The following is an 18,381-nucleotide window of genomic DNA, read 5'->3' on the forward strand; positions in this document are numbered from 1 at the left end:
ACCCTCCTCTAGCTTATCTCCCCACGCTCCAGGCTCACTGCCTTTATTACTGATGAAGGGCTTTTGCCCGAAATGTCGATTTCGAAGCTCCTTGGATGCTGCCTGAACTGCTGTGCTCTTCCAGCACCACTAATCCAGAATCTGGTTTCCAGCATCTGCAGTCATTGTTTTTACACCCTGTCAACAGAGTAGTTCTAGAATTTTGTGACAATGACAATGAAGGAACAAGAATATAGTTCCATTTCAGCATGATCTGTGGCTTGGAGGGAAACCTGCAGGTAGCGTGTGGTTAGTATTCTTGGTAACTACTTCCTTGTCTTTCTAGGTGGTAGGAGTTTACTGTTTGGAAGGAGCTGTCACAGGTGCTGACTTATACCAATAGGAGCAAATAACAAAGGAGGAGTGGCAGATCATTGTCTACTGAGCCTGCTCCACCCTGCAATTTGATCATGGTTGATCATCCTCTTCAATGCCTTTTTCCGCCCCACCAACCCTTTACATTTAGAAATTTTACTTTAAACATAAACACTAGCTCAGCTTTCACAGTCCTCTGCGGTACAGATTTTCAAAGATTCACAATCCTCTGGATTTAAAAAAGAATTCTTCTCATTACTGTCCTAAGTGGCATCTCCACTTTATAAATTGTGTCTCTTGGTTCTCTAGTCCCCAGCTAGAGCCAACATCTCACATGCATCTACCCTGTCTATCCCTTCAAACATTTTGCAGGTTTCAATAGGTCACCTCTGAATCTTTGAAACCAAAAAGAATGCAGGCTGTGTTTCTCCTATCTATTCATAGGACAGTCCTGCCATCACAAGAACAAGTCTGGTGACTGTATGATAAACTCCCTCAACAGCAATCTCCTTTCTAAGGTAAGGGGACCAAATCTGTACACACCTTTCTGTGTGCAATATAACGTAGGCTCCATACAATTGCAGCAAGACTTTGCTACTCCTGTATTCAAATCCTCTTGTAATAAAGATCAACACTCCATTAGCCTTCCCAACACCTTGTGGCACCACGTCCTAGCCTTCAGTGATTTATTCCAAAACGTCCAAGTCCATTTGTACATCTACATTTCCCAACCTCTTACCACTTAGGGAATACCCTGCAAATTTGTTCTTCCGACCAAAGTGGATGACTCACGATTTTTTTACATCATATTCGATCTGGCTTCTTCTTGCCTATTAACTGTTTCTTCAAATTCTCTTGAAGCCACTATGCATCTTCCTGACAGTACATGAACTTTGTGTCTTCGCAAACCTGAAAATATTATGTTTAGTCCTCACATCCAAATGATTGACACAGATTGTTAACAGCTGGGGGTACAAGTGCTGATCCTTGTAGCACCTTATGAACCAACCAAAAGGAAAATGGACCATTTGATTTCTGCCAGTTAACCAATTCTTAATCCATGCCAGAATATAATCTCTCTCCCATGTACTTCACATTTGCTAGCCAATCTCCTGTAAGGACATTTTCAAACCCTTTTTGAAAATCTAACTGTATTTCATCCATCAACTCCTCTTTATAAATTCTGTTGGTAGCACCCTTAAAAAAATTCCATGAGCTCTACACATGATTTCCCATTCACAAATCCATGTTGACTATGCCTGATCTGATTATTATTATCCAACTGTCCTTTTATCCCATCCTTTATAATAGGTTACTAATCTAAGACAACACACAAATTTACTAATCAAAAGGAGAAAAGTAAAGCTATTTAAATGTATACATAGGTCAATTTAAAAAGATATTAATATAAATAGTAAAACACAAATATATCCTTCCTCCAAGCAATAATGTTTTCAGATACTCAATCCCAGAAAAATCTTAAAGCTTTAATTTCTTAACCCACTCTTTCAAGTTTTCATCAGGGACTGGTGAAACAGTTTTAAAAAGGTTCTTCCCAGTTCTGATCCCCAAAATCTCTTTTCAATTCTGATCGGTGGAAATCTTCTCTGCAAACTCTTACAGCTGGAAACTTGACAAAACGAAAACACCTCTGCCAGGGTGTGACTGCTGTTCTCAATTAAAACCAGATTCTTCTCCTAGCATGAAACACAAGCCTGATTCCTATGAACTGAACTTGAAATAAACCACCAGTCCCCTCTGATCATTGCCTGTGTGTCTTAAACTCAGCTGTAGAAATCCTTCATCATTTATCACCACAGGTATTTGACTCGGCACAGACTAAATCACATGTTTTTTTAAAAATTCTGTATTTAGTCACTTTTCCAAATGCCAACCTGATGGCTTAAAAATGTATCTGCTTTTGTTCTAAACACCCAAATCCATAAATGGTAATACCGTTGTATACCTTTATCCCAATCCCATCTTTATTACCCAACACTAGGTTAGCTACCTAACGAAGGAGCAGCGCTCCAAAAGCTTGTATTTCCAAATAAACCTGTTGGATTTATGACCTGGTGTTGTGTGAATTTTAACTTTGTCCACCCCAGTCCAAAACCAGCACCTCCACATCATCTTTATTACCAGCACAACTGCACCCCATTTTTCTCTGTCTGCCTGTCCTTAAAATCAAAAATCCTTTGATATTCAGGTCCTCGACATGGTCATTCTGCATTATTGTTTACATAATCGGAATAAGATCACACTAATTTCCTTCTACATGTACCTTGAAATCAACTATTTTTAAAAATCTGTGTTCAGGTAAAGTGCTTTTAATGTAGTCCACCTGTAGTACCATAGCACTCACTCAGTACTTCAGACAAGTGGCAATCAATACTGTTGCAGTTCTGTCTCTGGAGAGGGAACATACCTTGGAAAGTGATGGCAGTGAACCAAGGCTGACACATAATAGGATAAAAATCTCCTCTGGCATCTGGTTGTAAGAGTGTCTTATGCATTGAATTTGGACATTATCATTCCAGCTCCTAGTCAACCTCAACCACCAAATGCAAAAAAAAAATCAAAAATAGCAAGCAACAGCTGTAATAACAGGAACTTACATTTGCATAGATCCTTCAAGGTGATCCTGAGATGCTTCACAGGAGCATTATCAAATGGAATCTGAAACCAAAAGAGCATAAGTAGATGTTAAGACGGATAATCAAACTCATCCTGTCCATGAGATTGTCCTTACATTCACTCAATTATTCCACCTTGTCCCACAGACCTGACCAGCCTCAATGATCTGAGTTTTTCATGACTTTGAACCTCTCTATCCAGTCACCCCAATTCTTCACTACTTTAAAGAAAACAACTCCAGAACTTAACACAGTGGTCAGACCTTCCTTTAACTTTTAGCATAACTACTTACTTTAAATTTTCACTCCTAAATGATCTGACCATAATTAATTTCTTCACAATTCTCGCCACACTACCAGTTAAAAGCATAGTTGATGGTCCCAATGTCAAAATGGGCCTCATCCTCATCCTTCTTGTCTGATTCTGCCAAAGTCCATGTTGCTCAGACCCCTACAACCTCCCACCCTTTGAAATTATACGCTGTATGTCCATGTCCAGGCCGTGAATGTACATGAAAAATAAAATCAGTTATTATAATAGAAATCCTGAGGGGCACTATTGAAAAATCACTCTCCAGTTTGAAAAATAAGCATGTACACTGCTTTTTGTAACTTAAAAGTTTTGTAGACATGCTGCCTCAGTCCCGTTAATGTCACAGTTTGTAAATTTGTTGACAAATCTATTATGCAATGCTTTCTGAAATGCTGTGGAAAGTTTATATACACAACATTATCTTATCCTGATCAACCCTCTCCAATACTGCAATGAATTTTAAGTTAATCCAGTGCATTTTCCACAAAGAATTGTGCTGAGTTTCAATAACTAACCCTTATTTTCTCAATCAAAACTAAATTTCTTCACTAATTGTTTTCTGTTCAAGAAGTTTCCCCTGCAGTTTTATTATGCTGAACAGTTGTTAGTGTGGTTTTGGCAGATCCTCCTCTTGCTTACATTAAAGGCAATACACAAGGGCAAGCTGAGGGTCTTGGAGTGCGGCAGTAGTGTCTCTACGTCTGAGCCCAAAAATCTGAGTTCAATTCCCACCCACCCTGGAGATGGGTCATAACATATCCCTACACGATGCTGGCAGATGGGACTAGATTGAGTTGGGATATCTGGTCGGCATGGACGAGTTGGACTGAAGGGTCTGTTTCTGTACTGTACATCTCTATGATTCTATGACCTTGATTTAAAACCAATTGTGAGTGAAAGCTTATGTTGCTTTAGTGACCTTTGACAAGAGGTTAAGGAGGCAAAAACATAGCTAAAATACACACACTCTGGTACAACCTGCAATTGACTGAGAAGGAGAATGAAGTCGAGTGGTTATGGACTGGAAAAAGGGGCTGGTGACTTTCTCAAACCTAGGTTACAGAACGCTACCATTATGCAGGGCTGGAGGATGGGCAAGCTGTCTGATAGTGCAAAGGTAATGAAGTAAAGGCAATGCTCAATTCTGGAAATGAACCTGTGAAATGGAAGATATTCTGTTTCACAGCACTCACATCCCTCAATGTGATTAATAAAACAAAAACTTAAAATACAAATTTGCAATTGCACTATCCAGTTTATCAAACACAAATAAAACACTCCTGGTAAATGATATGTTTTTATGCAATTCGCTGTATCCCTTCACATCTCAGAAACCTTCATCACTTCACTTCTGTCACATTGATTAGTCAACTTAAAATCTTGCGCTGATTATAACATTCTCTGGCTCAATATCAGTTCAAAGACACCGCCTTCAGTCATCATTCACATGCCATCAGCTTCATTCCCCTTCCCAGCCACTCTCAGGTACAGTTACAGCATGAGCCATCTTGGCATATTCAAACCTTTAAAACCTGCCTCCTATCCATGACAATGAACAATCACTTGTATCCACCTCTGCAACCTTCCTCACCACTCAACAACAATTTTCATTTCCAGTATATAGTACTTTCTATGTGACAAAATGGCAAAAGCATTTTATGGGGACATTAATGAACAAAACTTGAAAATAAGCCAAATACGGAGAGATTAGAAGCAAAGTGGAAGCCAGGGATCTGAAATAAAAACAAAGTGCTGCTATAGAAACTTAGCTGTGGCAACATCTGTGCATCAACAGTAACATTGGGTTTTCTGAAAAATTATTTTTCAGAACTGAAATGAGTGCCAAAACTAAAACCAGTTTGTCCAAAGATCACCCATATTGTACCCACATTAATGCTGTTTCTCTCTCTCCACAGATGAGATCAGACCTGCTTAATTTCTCCAGCACCTCCTGTTTATATTTGAGATTGGTTGCCCTGAGAGATGGATTTTAGGCAGAACTTGAAAGGCAGAAAGTAAGATGAAAGGGTTTGGGAGGAAATTCAGAGCTTAGGCCCAAGACACCTTTAGATCCATCCAGTAGCACCGGATAAACGAAAATCAGAGTTAAGCAAGAGGTCAGATCTGGAGATCATAAAGTGAGTCCACAACAAAGTTCAGATACAACTTGCGCGATGTGTTGATTAATAACAGGGATAATGCGTTTATTTTTTTTTAGTTTTTATTTTAACCCCCACACTACCACCTAAGTGCGGTAGTGCTTATTTTATTTTTATTTTTTTTTATTCTTCTTTTTATTTTCTATAACTTAACCCCACGCTACCGCCTAACTGCAGTAGTGCTTATTTTATCCCCAGCACCCATGGTTTGTGTGTGCAGGTGGGAGACACAGTGGAAGACACAAAGTGCACGAATCTTTATTCAAATTCCACCACCAGGAAGATAGAAAAACACCCGGGTGGCCAGTGACAAGCACTGCCCTTCACATCAAGGGAGGGACAATGCGTTTATGAGACATGATATACGTTAAGGCATTAAGTTGTTCTCTCATTAGAATCAACTGCAGGCAAGGGGATTGGTCAGCTGTCTGTGATGCAGAATGATGCAAACAGCACAGGTTCAATTCTCACAGTGGCTGAGATTACCTTCACAACCACTCCTTGTTTCAAGTGTGGCGACCTTCAGATGAAGTTGCCGCCAGTCATTTCTCGCTAATGTGGCCCTTTGAGACTTTGACAACTTTATTAATATGTGTGCAGCAGAGTTTTGGCTGAACTCAAGCTTATTGAGTCTGGTCACGTGTTTATGGTATTAGTCAAAATTTGCAGTTTCTTTTAAGAAAAGTTAAACAAGAGGGATTCAGCAACAGATGAATCGAAGAAAGGACGAAGTTAGGTGATATTACCGAGAAAGAAATAGACCATGTTATTGACAGCACGAATACTGGTCGGAAGGTCAGTTTTTAAGCAGGTAGCACCGCTAGCAAAGATGGGAAGTTCACCAGTAATACCAAAGAACATTAAAGGTGCCGAAATCAACAATTAATGTGTAAAAATTGGTTACCATATTTGCCTATTATATTTATTTTCTACATTGACTATATTAATTGTAAAGTAATTAATTTGAAGTGTCCCTACGCACAAAAGCTTAAGTTCATTTATTGTCACAATGAATCTTCTCGACCGAGCTTCGTTTCGCCCTGTAATCTCTTGTTTTCCTCGTGCTTGATCATAGAGCTGAAAGAATTGTTTCCATTAAAGGCGCCATGTTAATGCAAGTTAACACTAAGCCAGTTTCTTTTAATTCCCTGCCCCCAACGCCACAAAAAAACTTACTTTACTCTAAACAGGGGAGAATAGCCCTAAAAAAATCATCAATGTCTTAAGTCCGGAAGTCAGTAATACTTCACCCTCCACTGAAAGTTATGCACACTTTAGCACAGATTATTACAATTGTTTTAAAATACACACTTAAATCGCGAGCTCCTTTGAAAGCAGACCGAAGCGTTTGGCCTATTTAAAAGTTTCGGATCAAGAAGTGGCGAAGAGGAAAAGAAAGTGGAGATTTTTTTTTCCCCCCCGATGACTTGTCAGCACACCAACTTACAAACTCACACCGAGCGGAAGACTCAGTGGCATCTGGGCGGTTTGTCGAAAGTTTTTTTTGTCCTCCAAAAATGAAACGGCTCCGGATGGGTTATGGCAGTGTCCGGGTGATTGCGGGATGTGGTTATACTGTTGTCTCACCAAATTATTGGAAAGCGCCTGCGAAGTCATTTCTTCCCGCCTCACGGCAGTGTCCAAACAACCAAGTTACTATGTTGCAAAGTTCCGTTGATAGAATGTTGCAACTTTCCGACGTTCCATCGCTAGAATGTTAAGACATTACAAACGTTCCACACCTTTGCTCCCGAGCTCTCTCCACTGGTCAGGGCCGATGAACTGAAGGTTTCACTGACTCCCCAGTATCGGGCTTCCCTGTCTGAGCAATGGACTCTCTCTACCGTGAACTGCACCTGAGCGCTCTCAGATTGACAGATGGTAAGTCACCAAGCCTTCAGACCAGGATACACAAGTTCTCGCGCCACTGCCTTAGCCAATGGCGCCTGAACAAGCTAGAGTTCTGGCAAATCTGTTTCTTTTATATTTGTGTACACCGAGCAAAAGACCCAGACCGGATCGTTCTGGAATTGCTATGTTGGTTGCGTGTGCACTTGAGGTTCGGCACCGGCTTCAGGGTTAGGGATGACCAGCTGTAAGAGTAGATTAAACGGAATAGCTTGTATTAGCCTAAAGGGACCCTATGGGCCGAATGAACTCCATGTATGCAGTATAAACATTAGCATATGCGTTTCACTGATTAATAAACTTGTAACAAGTTTGCCTTATTAATATGTTGGTATAATATTCTCAACTGAAAAAAGTCATTAGGAGTAAGAGTAATTGCAACCGTGCCTCACGCTAACGCAGCCACCAGCTGTAAATCGTGGATTTGTAGTTACATAAGCTGCCATGAAGGCAGTGATAAGGTGTAAACTCACTCTAATTGGGTGATGCCCAGGGCTGTTCCACATTAATTCATCTGCCATTTGCTGCAGAATCATCATTGTGGGGAGCGGGCGGTATTCTTTTAAAAGTTAAAAATCACAACACGAGGTTATAGTCCAACAGGTTTAATTGGAGGCACACTAGCTTTCGGAGTGACGCTCCTTCATGAGGTGATTGTCCTGATGAAGGAGCGGCGCTCCGAAAGTTCGTGTGCTTCCAATTAAACCTGTTGGACGATAACCTGGTATTGTGTGACTTTTAACTTTGTACACCCCAGTCCAACACCGGCATCTCCAAATCATTCTTTTAAAAGGCATGTCATAACTGTCCTAGTAGTAGTCAGCACTCACTCAAAACACATCTTGGGCCATAGCAGATGGAAGATGAGGGATAATTATGTGATGGTGAGCATGAGTCCCAGACCATAGAAAACATTACATCTACCCACTCACTAAGATGTATTGCAAGAGGACTCCATTTCATCACTCTGGCATCTCTGAAGTTGTAAATTGGACAATCAATCTTTCAAGGCTTTTCTTGTTACACAAAATTACTAGTAATTTGCAGAAATTGAACACATGTATGATAATTTAGCACTTGGTAATGTATAACTTTGTCAGTGTGATTGGTTCTCGTATCACTACTTTATGGGCACACTCCTTGGACTACCTATATAAATCATACTAAACAACTAGAATGTTCAATCTTTGCTTTCTGGGATTTGGTAACATCCGTTACCAGTCCCAATATGGGGATTCTGGCAAAGTACTGTGTATCTGGCATTGACAGCATGCATAAAGCTTTCCTGAATTAATCACACAGTTTCTGTGGATAATTGGTGGATGTGGAGGCAGTACTCCATAGCCAGCTGAACACAGGAACCTGCATTGCCAGATATTCCAAATCTGGGTGTAATGACAATCTGAAAGCTAACCTTGGCTTGCAAACTGTATCCCAAGATGTGTTTGTTTAGGGGGTGGGGTGAAGGGTGGATGGAGGAGAGAACAAACTTAGTTCAGACCTAAATGGGAGAAAGTGAGGACTGCAGATGCTGGAGATCAGAGCTGAAAAATGTGTTGCTGGAAAAGCGCAGCGGAGCAGGAGAATCGACGTTTCGAGCATAAGCCCTTCTTCGGGAATGAGGAGGGTGTGCCGAGCTGGCTAAGATAAAAGGGAGGGAGGAAGGACTTGGGGGAGGGGCGTTGGGAATGCGATAGGTGGAAGGAGGTTAAGGTGAGGGTGATAGGCCGGAGAAGCGGTGGGGGTGGAGAGGTCCTGACCTCTCCATCCCCACCCCCTCTCCGGCGTATCACCCTCACCTTAACCTCCTTCCACCTATCGCATTCCCAATGCCCCTCCCCACCTTTTATCTTAGCCTGCTGGGCACACCCTCCTCATTCCCGAAGAAGGGCTCATGCCCGAAACGTCGATTCTTCTGCTCCTTGGATGCTGCCTGACCTGCTGCGCTTTACCAGCAACACATTTTTCAGCTCATACCTAAATGGACAGGTCATTTTGAAATTTGAAAACAAAGCCATGTTTTCAAGACAAGCAACCATAGCTCAAAGATGATGTCTCTGCCCTTCTCTCCAGATGTCATATGCAACACTTGCAAATTGGTTGTGTAAGTGTGTTGGAGAAACTCAGCAAGTCTGGCAACATCTGAAAGAGAGAGAAATAGTCAGTTTCAAGTCCAATGAGTCTACCTTGAGACATGTCTTTTTGTGAGATGTTGTCAACCTAGACTGTAAACAAGTCAATTTTTTTAACTTGCTGAACACCCCGTTGTTATATTGATCCATCAATTATATATCCTTTCTAACAAGTTTTCTTCCTTAAAAATAAGGCGAGAACTTACTTGCATAAGATTTAAAATCACAACACTAGGTTATACTCCAATAGGTTTATTTGGAAATATTAGCTTTCGGAGCACTGCTCCTTCATCAGGGTGCTGTGAAGCAGGATCATAAGACACCGAATTCATAATCCTGCTTCACAGCTACCTGCCGAATGAGCAGTGCGCCAAAAGCTAGTACTTCCAAATAAACCATTCGGACTGTAACCTGGTGTTGTGATTTTTTAACTTTTGCAAAAGTGAGCACTGCAGATGCTGGAGATCAGAGTCTAGATTAGAGTGGTGCTGGAAAAGCACAGCAGGTCAGGCAGCATGCGAGAAGCAGGAAAATCAACGTTTCGGGCATTCCTGATGAAGGGCTTTTGCCCGAAACATTGATTTTCCTGCTCCTCGGATGCTGCCTGACCTGCTGTGCTTTTCCAGCACCACTCTAATCGAGACTCTGATTTTTAAACTTTGTCCACCCAAGTCCAACACCAGCACCTGTTCATCATTACTTGAGTAGGTTTATGGACTATTTGCCCTCTGTAGTGATAAGCTATCATTTGATATCCCACACTACTACTGTATTTAATGCAGCAGCTAACTGCCTGTTGAAACTATACTGGTGAAATGGCATAACACTTGCCTTTTAGTTTCTGTAAACTTGAATTGAAGTTTAAAGAAGTAGGCCTTTTTCTTTTTGATCATTTTAATTGAGCTCGTCATCATAGTGAGCAATATAAAGGTGAATCATCTCATTATATCACTAAACAATAAATTGCTCGCAACATTCTTACTTGTCAATCCAATATTACAAAACAAGCTATTCTTTGATGTTTCTAATTTTGTCGAAAATCTGCAGGAAAATGTTTTTAAAATGCAGATAAAATTTGCTTGATTCTTAAAATTTGTCTAACTTGAAAATGCCATGGATCACCAACCAGTGCCTATTCACCGACTGTTAAGATCCTGTGTCTTTATGTAAATAAACTGCTTAAGTGAACGTGCGGGAGGTCACATGGTACCTAACCTAGCCGGGACCCGAGTAAACCATTTATCATTGCTTCTGTGGAGCGGCAGGTGAATTGCAAAGGCAGACCAGCTGTAGTTGATGGCACATGCTGGAAGGGAAGCTAGAGGCATTATTATCAATTGTACTCTGCAGCACAATGTGTGGAATCATGGTTAGAGTAAGGTACCAGGCAAAAATGTGGGTCAGGCTTGCTACTGACCCATGAAAACCTATAGTTTCAGGTTTAACAGTTGGACTGGCAGGAATAGTTCACAATTCTCACATCAGACTCCTGCACAAGGAAATACTCCAGGTGATATGGACTTGGAGGATGGAGAAGTGAACTGATTTCCCACCTTGTTACTTTGGTGAGTGTAATGTATATGTTTAAACTTAGAAGTTCAATGTGATGTAAAAGGAAACACTGAGCACTGAACTCCCAAAGTTGGCAAACGCAAAATTTTGAATATTTTTTCCTAAAACAAATGCATTCATGGCATGGGGACAGGATGGTTCTGGGTGTGATTAGCTCCATGCGCAGCACCCATGCATGCCAGCACTTGGGGTACTTAGAGTCATAGAGACGTACAGCATAGAAAGACGTCCACGCCGACCAGATATCCCAACCCAATCTAATCCCACCTGCCAGCACCCGACCCATTTCCCTCCAAACCCTTCCTATTCGTATACCCCTCTTAAATGTTGCAATTGTACCAGCCTCCACCACTACTTCTGGCAGCTCATTCATTCGCGTACCACTCTGCGTGAAAAAGTTGCCCCGTAGGTCTCTTTTATACCTTTCCCCTCTCACCCTAAACCTATGCCCTCTAGTTCTGGACTCCCTGACACCAGGGAAAAGACTTTGCCTATTTACCCTATTCATATCCCTCATAATTTTGTAAACCTCTATAAGGTCACCCCTCAGCCTCCGACACTCCAGGGAAAACAGCCCCAGCCTGTTCAGCCTCTCCCTATAGCTCAAATCCTCCAACCCTGGCAACATCCTTGTAAACTTAAATTTTGTTACTTTCTGTCACCATGAAAGTTGTAAACTACAATGTCTTCTATTGTAATAACATAAATTTCATTTCATAAATCTAACAATGTCTCAGCAATACAAGAATATTGATGAGGTTAGCTGTTTAATTTCAAGGAAGGCGTATTGTTCAAGATGCAAGCTTTTGTTCAGTCAGCAAAACCTCCATGCAAAGTTGAGGTGTTGGAAGACCCTGTGGCTCTCAATCTTTCTCTTGAGACAATCTTCACAGCAAGTCATTAACAATAAAGTAAGCTTAAGAATAATGGCCAAATTGCATCTTTTACTGGTTCCCTTGCAATCCTAAATAGAGTTTTCCTGGTAAAAATACTCACGTCGATGTATCTTTGTGTTAAGTATTGGTTTATGATATCTTGGTTTGCACAGAGCCTTCACATACGATGGGTCGTGTGACTGTCGGGGAACACCATGGATATATGATGTGGAGGAGCCAGTGTTGGACTGGGGTAGACAAAGTTTTTAAAAAATCACAATAGCAGGTTATAGTCCAACAGGTGTGTATTTGGAACACTAGCTTTCAGAGCAACGGACTGTGAGAAACAAAGCTCACACACTTCAATAATTGCAGTCCGAGACAAAATCTGAATCAGTAGTGTCCTTTATTTTTACACTTGCAAGTGGGTGTGATGTCCAGTGCCAAGCAAGGCAGAGGACATACACACCAAATTCAACAAACTCTCGATATTTATATAATTTGGTTCCTACATATTTTTTTCTTATTTCATTGTTTCCCCCCCTGTTTACATCCTCCACTTCCCTAAGACTGGTCCCACCACTCCTGCTTATCTCTTGCCTTTTCCGGCCTTGTCTGTGACAAAATGCTTTACTCTGGCCTCACAAGGCCATTTGACCTCATCCCGCTGCAGGTCATTGTTAGGCATATTCTTTCTTCATCAGTATCTACTCTTTCCATCTGGCTTCTCCCGAAGCCACTCTGATCCCTATGACCTCTTTAATTAGGGTTTGTTCCTGTGTCTCTGTAAAAGTGGGGAACAGATGTTCATACCTACTATTTGTACAGGCGTATCTGGCCTAACTTCATCCCCTCATAACATCTTATCTATTTGCCCATAATATCTACCATTGTTTTGCAATCACATTTCATGCTGACATACAATTTTAGCTAATACAAAAACAATTATATATTTCCTCCACATAGTTTCCATTCTTGTTGACTCAGCTCCCGGCCAAAACAACCACACACTGATGTGAGTTCCGTTACTTTGTATCAGAAATTATAATTGCAGAACTGCAGAAGTAACATTTACCTATATCCCACAATTTCCCCTTTTTCTTTTGTTACCATTTATTACCTTCTGCATTTTTTTTTAAACATCGCCCCCGAAATTCACTAGCATCATTCCGGAGATTTCATCCATTTTGATCTCACTCATCTCCTCATCATTTAGTCGATAAAGTTCCTCTGTCTGATTCCCTTTTCGGGGCATCTGTTTCATCAAGGCTGTTTCAATCTGTCTTTGGGTGAGCCCTCGTATACAGGGTATGATACAACAGCCAATGGCCACCAATACCCCAACTACTACTATTGGGGAAGTAAGGATAGAAACCTCCACCCCCTTCCATCTTCCAAACCATGATTCAAGCCATCCCGTGAGAGATGTGTCTACTCCTGAATTCTCAGCCAGTTCCTCTGCTAAGGTAGTCAATCCCCTCAAGGCCCAAGTAATTGAACCATCAGGTGCAGTGTTATTAGGAAAAAAGGTACAACAGCTTCCTCTTAACATCACACACACACCCTTTTTCTGCTAAAATCATATCAAGGGCCATTCTGTTTTCCCATGCCATCCTACTTGTCGCATCAAGCTGTTCTGATATTACTTTAACCGCATCTCTTGTATAATTTATAAATCGCTGTTGATTATAGAAAATGTAATTTATCCAATCTACATTTTTATTAATTGTTACCCACCAAAAGAGAGCTGACTCAAAGCCTGCTGCAATCTGGTTCCGAGCCTTGAATTCATCAGGTACTCCCCTAGGGACTCCTACCGAATCGAGATAAATCCTGTCATTGAAAGAAGTGTCTAACAATAATCTCTTACCCCTTCCCCTTTTCCCTACTATCTTTTCCTTCTCAAATGGCAGGGTAAATGGAATTGCCAATTGTACAATTGCACATATCCCTTTCCAATCGGGAGGTAGCGTGGGTCTCAATATTTTGCCTCCACAGTACCACCACAGATCCGCTCGGGGAATCTTTAGTGCTGAGTAGTTCCCTCCCTTCTCCATTTTGGTAACATTCTTAATCTCTGTACATAATTTCAGCTCCCCCAAATCTCTCGACCGACTTGTACCTCGCCTGTGCACACATGACGTGTGATTTCCAACTGCGGCGGAAAATGTGGGGGGGACTTTTGCATCTTTCTTCTCCAAGGGAGGGAACATCAGAGATAGGGAGGTACAATTCCTATCATTCCATGCAGTCTCATCCTGATGCAGGGCTATCATACATTTCATGCCCTTCCTGTCTCGCTTCCACCCAAGCGGAAAGGGAACCACCTGGGCCACTGGCCTACCGGAAGCACATGCATAGCAATTGCTTTTGTTCAGACTTTTTACAGTATACTTTACCCATTCAACCCAGGAATTTGGATCCCCGTACCCAGTTTCTATTTCGATGGTCTGTTTCAAGTCCTTTACCTCTATAATTTTTACTACTTTAGGATCATCGGGAGGGGTGAAAGGTTGTATCTTATTACCCAGTAGTTCCGCCCATTCTCCCTGTCCTACGCTAATTCGAAAACAACAGCCCAAGAAATCCTTCTCATTTGCTTTCATTTCAATCCCAAATGTTTCATTTAATTGTATCTCATAGGTGCTGCCCCCCCCCCCCCCCCCCCACCAAGTTTTGGAAAAACTAATCAATTTTGCTTCCAATTTCCACTTTGCCCTTGCCTTTATCAGGTCTATCTCTGACTTGTTAATCCCTTTCTTGACATCTCTGTTTCCATTTCTGAGGAAGGGCTGGCTACCGATATCCATTACAAACCCACTGACTGCCACAGTTACCTCAAATATACAACCTTGTGCTTTGCTTCCTGTAAGGACTCCATCCCATTCTCCAAGTTTCTCTGTCTCATTTGCATCTGTTGTGATGCCACCTTCCATAGGGGGGGGCCTTAGAAATGTCTACCTTACTCCTCAAATGATGATTACAACAACTGTGGTTGATACGGTTTTTAGTTGTGTTTGACCCATCTCCCATACTTCTGTCCTCACCCTTTCCCTTCCCTTGCACAACAATGATAGGGTCTCCATTTATCACACAGCAGCCTCCGCATCCAAAGAATCAGAAGCTCCTATTTCGGTGAACTCCAGCCATGACCAGACTCACATTCCCCTCCCTCCATTGTCCGATTTCCACAAGGATTATTCCCTTTCAGACACCCTGGTCTACTCCTCCTCCACTCCCAACACCGGTGAATTCAAGGGGCGGAGTCTGTGCCAATAAACCCTGTTTCCTGACGAAAGACAAAGAGGAGGACAAGCTCAGTATATAGTTCTTTAAAAACAATTCTTTAGTTTCCCAGATAAGGTAATCCAAATAAAATTTCATAGGGGGATAGTCCCAAATCTTTCCTTGGGGCTGTTCGTACTCGCAAGAGAGCTATAGGTAAACATTGGTTCCAAGGGAGTCTGATTTCTATTATCAATTTAGAGAGCTGTCGTTTGAGTGTTTGGTTCATTCTCTCAACCCTTCCCGATGATGGCGGATGCCATGGAGTATGGAACTCCCAGGAAATTCCCAACCCCTTCATTACCCCCTGTAACACTTTAGAGGTAAAATGAGTTCCTTGGTCGGAATCTATACAGTTCACTAACCCATATCGGGGAATTATGTGCTCTAATATTGTTTTAGACCCCCCACTCGCAGTGGCGGTAGCTAGGGGGTATGCCTCAACCCAACCAGATAGATGATCTACTATGACAAGCATATATTTTAATCTTCCTACTCTGGGTAGTTCAGTATAATCTACTTGTATACTCTGGAAGGATCTCAATCCTGGGTCTCTTCCTCCCGGGGTCTGTTTTCTCAAGACTTTTTTATTTACTTTTCTGCATATTATACATCTCTCACATATTTGATTAGCAATTGTATATATTCCTTTACATCCATAATTCCGTAAGAACTAAATCACACATTGCTTGTACTCCCCAATGACTGCCTTGGTGTAGGACAGCCATAATCTCTCGCATCATCATTTTGTTTAACGTTTCCCTTCCATCAGGTAACCTCCAATGGCAGTCTGCTGTTTTTGCAGCCCCTAAATGTCTCAATTCTTTTTCTTCTCTTTCAGTAAATATAGGAGCTTCCCTAGGACCTGGGACAGTAGGTATTAGGGAATGAATCACTACTTCTTGTGGGTTCAGGGCGGGTTCCTTAGCCACTTCATCGGCTAATCTATTTCCCCTAACTTCTGGTTCATTTCCTTTCTGATGACCATTTACGTGCACTACAGCTATCTCTCGGGGGAGTAATAGGGATTCCAAGACCCGTTTAATCAATTCTTCATGAACTAATTCCTTCCCCTGGCTATTGATTAGTCCTCTTTCCTGCCATATCTTTCCGAAAGTGTGCACAACACCAAATGCATATTTAGAGTCAGTGTATACTGTTCCCTCTTTATTTTCTAATGCCCTAAGGGCTCTTTCCAATGCATAGAGTTCACAGGTCTGAGCTGACCACCCATTTGGCAACCTTCCTGCCTCCACCACACTACCTTTTGTCCCATCTACGACTGCATACCCATTATGTCTTTTCCCTTCAGTCACCCAGGATGATCCGTCTATAAAATGTCTAGCCCCTGCATGAAGCGGAACATCTCTCAGGTCCATGCGGACCTTAGTTTGGTATTCTATAATGTCAAGGCAGTCGTGTCCTGGATTCTGAGGAGAGTCTCCTTCCCCTTTCCAAAGAAAGGCAGCTGGATTTAAACAATTGTCAGTGACCAACACTAGATCATCATTTTCTATTAATATCGCCTCATATTTCAGAATCCGTGAGTCTATCAACCATCGCCCAGCTTTTTGGTTTAGGATCGTTCTCACTTGGTGTGGGGTGCTCACTACTAGGGCTCCCCCAAATGTAAGCTTTCTGCTTTCCTCCACCAACAGTGCAGTGGCAGCCACAGCCTGCACACACTCAGGCCATCCCCAGGATACTGGATCCAATAGCTTCGAAAGATATGCTACTGGCTGTCTCATCCCTCCTCACCTCCTGAGTTAATACTCCCAAAGCCGCTCCCTTATCTACGGTAGCAAAGAGGTGGAAAGGTTTATCTAGGGAAGGTAAGGCTAACACGGGGGCATGAATCAGATCTCTTTTGAGTTTCTCAACTAGTTCTTTTTCCTCATCATCCCAACTTAGACATTTTGGCTCCCCCTCTAATAGTTTGAGATATAATTTCCTAGTCTTCTGAGCATAGGAATCTATCCACAATCTGCAATATCCCGTTAGACCCAAAAATTTGCGTAACTCCCGTTTAGTGCTGGGCAGTGGCATCCCCATTATTCCCTCTATCTGTTCCGGGCTTATCTTTCGCTTGCCCTCACTCACTAAATGTCCCAAGTATTTTACTTCTTGCTCCACATATTGTAATTTGTTTTTAGATAATCGCAGTCCTTGCTGACCCAGGAAATTCAATAATTTGTTAGTGGTTTCTACTACTCTTTCTCTTCTTTTTCCTGTTACTAAGAGGTCGTCTACATACTGCAACAGGGTAGTCCCCTTGGGGTTGCTAAATTTCTCCAATATTTGTTCTAACATCTGTCAAAGTAAATTCGGGGATTCCGTAAACCCCTGGGGGAGCACAGTCCACCAGTATTGCTGTTTCTGTCCTGTCTTAGGGTCTTCCCATTCAAAGGCGAACAAGTTCCTACTTTCCTCCGCCAAGGGACAGGCCCAAAAGGAATCCTTTAAATCTATCACACTAAACCATTTGTGGTCATGAGGGATCTTACTTAATAACGTATAGGGGTTTGGCACCACTGGGTGCCTGATCTGTACTATTCGATTTAATGTTCTCAAATCCTGCACCAATCGATAAGTTCCATCAGATTTCCGCACTGGTAGAATTGGGGTATTATAAGGAGACATGCATGGCTCCAACAGCCCATCTCTAATCAGTCCTTCAATTACTGGCTGCAGTCCTCGTTTACCTTCTATGGAAATAGGATATTGTTGCTCACAGACAATGTCCCCTTTCCGTTTTAAATTTATTAGAAGGGGAGGGATCTGTAGTTTTCCACGATTCCCTTCTCTAGCCCATACAATAGGGTCTATCTCTCTCTCCACATCCTCTGTCAACATTGCCATTTGTACAACTAATTCTTTTTCCTGAATTCCAATCTCCAGTCCTAAGAGGATAATTAAGTCTCTCCCTAGTAAGTTACTTCCTATATCAGGGATATACAGCAGTTCCCCTATGACCCTATCCTTAGGACCTTCTATCATCATAGGTTCAAATACTGGGACAGTAAATCCCTCCCCTTTCACCCCAGAAACAGTAATTGACTGTGTCAACATTTCTACTTTCTTTGGTTTAAAATGCAGCGATGACCGTGCTGCCCCTGTATCTACTAGGGAGACTACCTCTTCCCTACA

At 41.9% G+C, this 18,381-nt stretch overlaps 1 protein-coding gene across 6 annotated transcripts in view; it reads right to left on the minus strand.

The window, feature by feature from the left end:
* pidd1 (p53-induced death domain protein 1) overlaps positions 1–7,882 on the minus strand; it is an 80,082-nt gene extending 72,200 nt beyond the window's left edge. For 4 of the 6 annotated variants that reach the window (XM_043706163.1, XM_043706160.1, XM_043706162.1 and 1 more), the window contains exons 1-2: positions 6,910–7,881; positions 2,973–3,033 (exon numbers count right to left, since the gene is read on the minus strand). The gene's annotated coding sequence lies outside the window, so the exon portion shown is untranslated. Of the gene's footprint in view, positions 1–2,972; positions 3,034–6,909 lie in introns of all 6 variants that reach the window. The other 2 variants (XM_043706164.1, XM_043706161.1) reach the window with 2 other exon arrangements.
* Between the last annotated feature and the right edge of the window lie 10,499 nt (positions 7,883–18,381).

The sequence above is a fragment of the Chiloscyllium plagiosum genome, chromosome 16 (assembly GCF_004010195.1).
Source record: "Chiloscyllium plagiosum isolate BGI_BamShark_2017 chromosome 16, ASM401019v2, whole genome shotgun sequence".
Lineage (NCBI taxonomy): Eukaryota > Metazoa > Chordata > Chondrichthyes > Orectolobiformes > Hemiscylliidae > Chiloscyllium > Chiloscyllium plagiosum.